General features: G+C 38.0%; 1 pseudogene; it reads right to left on the bottom strand.

Moving 5' to 3' along the window:
• Positions 1–2,697: 2,697 nt before the first annotated feature.
• On the bottom strand, positions 2,698–5,420 carry LOC124896602 (annotated as a pseudogene).
• Between the last annotated feature and the right edge of the window lie 8 nt (positions 5,421–5,428).

The following is a 5,428-nucleotide window of genomic DNA, read 5'->3' as shown; positions in this document are numbered from 1 at the left end:
CTCTTGTAGTGCACTTAAGTCTCCGCTCTATTATTTAATTCGCAAAGTTCTGTTTTATGGCTCATAAGTTTAATGCCCTGATAGTTAGCACAACTTTTAATACCTCATTTGTTCTTGTACATGGGAACCAAAGTGTTTTTCCTTGCTTAGTTGGCATCTTTCCGCTCATCAATGTAGCATTAAATGGCTTGGTAATGTTATTTAACTCTAGTATCTCCGGGGCACTTACAGACCGCTATAGGGGCACCATTTGGTCCACAAGCTTTTTTAACTTTCACAGTTTATTGGTGTCCTTTACACTGTGGTTATAATTCTACTACTGCAGTCTAGCACAGAAGTACAAATATCTACAAAGTTATTCTCATGGCTTGAGTTAAACGATTGATCAAAATTTGCTCTCTCTTGTTTATCTCACCATCTCCAAATAAGATTCCAAGACTCGTCCTTGATGCACTTAAAATGGTTTAAATCTTTACCCTTCTCTTTCGGACATGCTAGTTTATACATTTTTTTCTCTCCATCTTGTGTCCCTAACTCTTTGGTGCAAGCCATCAACAGCTTTCTATCTAACTTCGTTGGCTACCTGTTTGGCCCCTCACCTAGCTCTCTTATATTCCTCAAATGCTTCCCTTTCTTTTGATTTTGATACCTTCCTATGGTCTCCGCTCGCCTCTTGGTTCTTAACACCTTTTTGCACTTCCTCATTCCACCACGAATCTTTTGGTCAAGGACCTGGACCTTTAGACACTCCTAGAACTTTACTTGCTACTCTTGATGCTTCCTGGCATTTTATTCCATAGCATTTACTTGCTACTCTTGATGCTTCTTGGCATTTCATTCCATTGCATATATGTATGCCTCTTCTTTTTTTGCAAAGCATATCCTTAAATACTTGGTTTGTGCAATTTACTGGGCGTTTGGACATGAAAACCAAATCTTATACGAAATTTTTAAAGTTGGAGTTGGAATTGTGTTTGGTCGTACGGTTTGCAAAGAATATTTAGAATTTGAATTTACTTTTTTCTAAATATGGTTTATACCGCCAATTTCGAAAAACTAGCAAAATCAACTACCTTGACTAATTTACTTAAAACATATAACCAAATTTGCTCTAAAGAGTAGTATCTCAAAATACATAGTTACATCATTTCATACATTAGATCCCATATACGATCTTCTACATACTATACAAATATTTTCTTCATTTGAAATTGGAGTTGAAAACGGAGTTATGTTTGGTTATAGTTTTTACAAATTATATTTGGTTGTTTGAATGTCCTTTTCCTAAAGTATATTGGTTGGAGTTGTGTTGGAGTTGAAGATGGAGTTGTTTGGTTATAGTTTTTGCAAATTATATAACCATTTGAATTTACTTTTCCTACAAGACATGAAATATAACTTCAACGAGGTCACTCCAATAAAAAATGAAAAAAATTAGGGTAAAAATGAAAAATGATAATATAATGAAAGTGAAAATAGATTTTGGGTGTTTTCCAAATTTCAAATACAACTTCAAGTTAATTTGAAATTTTCATAGTCAGACGTTGATTTTCAAATAAAGAGAAAAAACTTTTCCAAAAAAAAGTGAATAATTCTCATAGACAAACGGGTCCTTAGTACCCACCACCTAACTCTCAATAACTCTCAATATTATATGTTTTCTTCGTAAACTTGATACTCTTCCTCTCCACATCAATGACTATCTATGGTGGGGAATTAGCATTTCTCTTAGTATAACCTTACAATCTTACATGTGGCTCTATCACATCTTCTGATAAAGAGTATGTACATGTCCATGTACGTGTATATGTAGGTGTATATGTGTATGTGTACAGTTACACACATCATCATCAACAACAACAACAACAACATACCCAGTGTATTCCTACCTAGTGGGGTCTGGGGATGGTAGAGTGTACACAGACCATACCACTACCTCAAGAGAAGTAGAGAGGCTGTTTTCGATAGACCCCCGGCTTAGGACCAATAACAGTATAACAAATACAAAAAGTAGGCGCATATAAACTAGTATGGTACACAAAACAAACTAACCGTATAACAAACACAAAAGATAAGTGCATAATAAACTAGTACGGGATGCAAAAAACCCAACACCACTAGCCCCAAACTACAGCCACAACACTACGAACCAGAAACTCCAGACCCAATGGAGCACTCCCCTATTATCATATTTGGCTGTTTTTATCCTTTTTATTACTATTTTAAGGAGTCGTGAAACTTAGAATACATGCTATAACTCTATTGTGAACCCGAAAAGAATAGCCACGTATAGACAGAGCATCTGACAGTTTAGAGAACCACTGTCGAGAGGCCTATTTGAGACCATAGAGTGATTTTCTCAATCTACAGACCAAGGGAGCAAAAGTAGGAATGCAAGAAGACAAAGTTAAACCAAGTGGAGGCATCTACCCAGTTCTGCTTGAAGGTAGGACCTATTGGAGGGGTTCACCACCCATATACAAACTAATAACTAATACCAATCTCCAATACTCCTCACCACCTCTGCGCTCCCACCCCCCAACCCTCTACCCTAATCCGCGTCCTCCACACCTTCCTATCAAGGGTCATGTCCTCTGTAAGCTGTAATTGCTCCATATCATGCCTAATCACCTCCCTCCAATATTTCTTCGGTCTACCTCTAGCCCGCCTAAAACCATCCGTAGCCAGAGTCTCACACCTCCGTACTGGAGCATCAGGGCCCCTCCTCATCACATGTCCGAACCAACGTAGCCTCACTTCTCGCAACTTATCCTCCACCGAGGCAACTCCCACCTTTTCCCGAATAATCTCATTCCTCACCCTATCTTTCCTGGTATGTCCACACATCCATCGCAATATTCGCATCTTCGCTACCTTCACCTTTTAGATGTGGGAGTTCTTAACTGGCCAACACTCCGCTCCATACAACATAGCCGTCCGGACTACCACTCTGTAGAACTTACCTTTAAGCTTTGGGGGCACCTTCTTATCACAAAGAACTCCCGAAGCGAGCCTCCACTTCAACCACCCTGCCCCAATACGATGCGTGACATCCTCGTCAATCTCACCATTACCCTGAATTATAGGCCCCAGATACTTGAAACTCTCCCTCTTCTGGATGGCCTGAGAGTCTAGCTTCACAACCACTCCATCTTCTTGCGACATATCACTGAACTTACACTCCAAGTACTCCGTCTTGGTTCTACTTAACCGAAAACCTTTAGATTCAAGCGTATGACTCCAAATTTTCAACATATCATTAACTCTACCCCGAGTCTCATTGATCAGAACCACATCTGCAAATAACATACATCAAGGCACCTCCCCTTGAATATGACGCGTCAAAACATCCACCACCAAAGCAAAAAAGAAACGGGCTAAGAGTCGATCCCTGGTGCAACCCTATCAAAACTGTGAAGTGCTCCAAATCTCTACCTACCGTCCTCACACAAGTCTTCGCACCATCATACATATCCTGAATTGACTTAGTGTACACCACGGGCACCCCTCTAGCCTCCAAGCACCTCCACAGAATCTCTCTGGGAACTCTGTCATATGTCTTCTCTAGATACACATGTATATGTACATATGTGTGTGTGTATGTATATGTATGTGTGTGTACACACACACATGTTGCATGGACTTCTCATTTTTGTTGTCGAAGCCGTTTCATAACGACACTGGTGCGGATGCAGGCTGCGTGTCGGATTCGGTCAATCCCGTCCAAATACTTTGACCAGAATCAAACAAATTTGGAGAAAAATTGAGAATTTGATTTCTCAAACTAAAAGATAAAACAGATTTAAGACATGGGAAATGGCATACCTTTGATACTATAAGGAAAATCACGAGGTTGTGTTTCGACTTCTAGTAGACCGTAACAGCCATTTGTAAGAGAGTTAGAAGGTCTTGAATGGCTTTCTTTTTCTTTTTTGAGAGGAAGAACCACAAAGGTAGGTGAAAGTCGTCTTGGGAAGACACCCAGAACTCAAAAAGACTAATTTAAGACGACGTGAACATAGAGAGATGCAGTTCTTGAGGGACTGTAATTAAAATAATAAATAACCCTTTTATTCCCCTAGTTGTGACACGTACGTGAAAGGTACAGCATTGTCACTTGGATTAAATTTTATATATTGCAAATAAGTATATGCACTAAATAAACACATTTTATTCAATATCCAGATTATGCTATTTATAAATATTTTTAGACGACGTGAACATAGAGAATTGCAGTTCTTGAGGGACTGTAATTAAAATAATAAATAACCCTTTTATTCCCCTAGTTGTGACACGTACGTGAAAGGCACAGCATTGTCACTTGGATTAAATTTTATATATTGCAAATAAGTATATGCACTAAATAAACACATTTTATTCAATATCCAGATTATGCTATTTATAAATATTTTTTTCTCATTAGAAAAGAGGGATAATTTCTAAATTAATTATTAGCATGTTGATTTCTTTGATAATTAATTTAAATTTTGTATAAATTTACTAGTTGTACATAATAAAATTAATCCTTTTAGCCAAATCACCGCACCCGTATCCATACCTGAATTTGCATCCTGAATCTTAAAATTTAGATTTTGCCCAATCCATCCCTCGAATCTGCACCCGAGTCCGAGCAACTAGTGTGTGTGTGTGTATAAGTAAAACAGTGGGTTATACAAACAGAGTATAGCTTTGCTATTTCTTAGAACAGAATCTGAAACCATTTTCGAGCTGACATTTGACTCCACACCATTATTGCAGTTTCCACTAACTAAACAATATCAGTCAGGTTACCTACTATATTTTTCATTTTGCTCAGAAATGCAAGGTAAGACTGCATACAATAGATCCTAGTGGTAGTGGTCGGCCGCCCTTCCCCGGACCCAGCACATAGTAGGAGCTTTAATGCACCGGACTGCCCTTTTAACTAAGTGGATGATTATGGCTTCTTATTTTCAAGTACTAACTTTATAATCAAATTTACAATGTGCAGACATTCACAATTCCTTTTTTTAATAGCTCTTAAGATACTGTTCATCACTTTAACTCATAAAGTGAATATTCAAGATTCTTTTTCAAAAGAAAAACTATTTAAGATTCCATTTACTGTAGTGCAGAGAGACAATTGTTGCCATCCGTTGGCTCATAAGAATTCAAAAAACATCAAGCTTAACCACAAAACTTGGGAATATATTGTACCAAGGCCAAAGATTTTACTCTGGACCTTGCATTACTGGACTTATCAGATGATAAGATAGAGGGGGCTACACAAGCTGTGAAGAAACTTTGACCAAACCACACTGAGGATCAAAGCATTTCATTCTGGACCATAAAATGAAACAGAGATTAATGATAAGCACAAAAATCATTACTGGAGTTATCAGATCGTTAGGTAGAGGCTCCACAAATTGTGAAGAAATTAAGAGCAAGC

Source organism: Capsicum annuum, chromosome 3 (assembly GCF_002878395.1).
Source record: "Capsicum annuum cultivar UCD-10X-F1 chromosome 3, UCD10Xv1.1, whole genome shotgun sequence".
Taxonomy (NCBI): Eukaryota; Viridiplantae; Streptophyta; class Magnoliopsida; order Solanales; family Solanaceae; genus Capsicum; species Capsicum annuum.
This window is presented reverse-complemented; position numbering and strand designations above follow the sequence as displayed.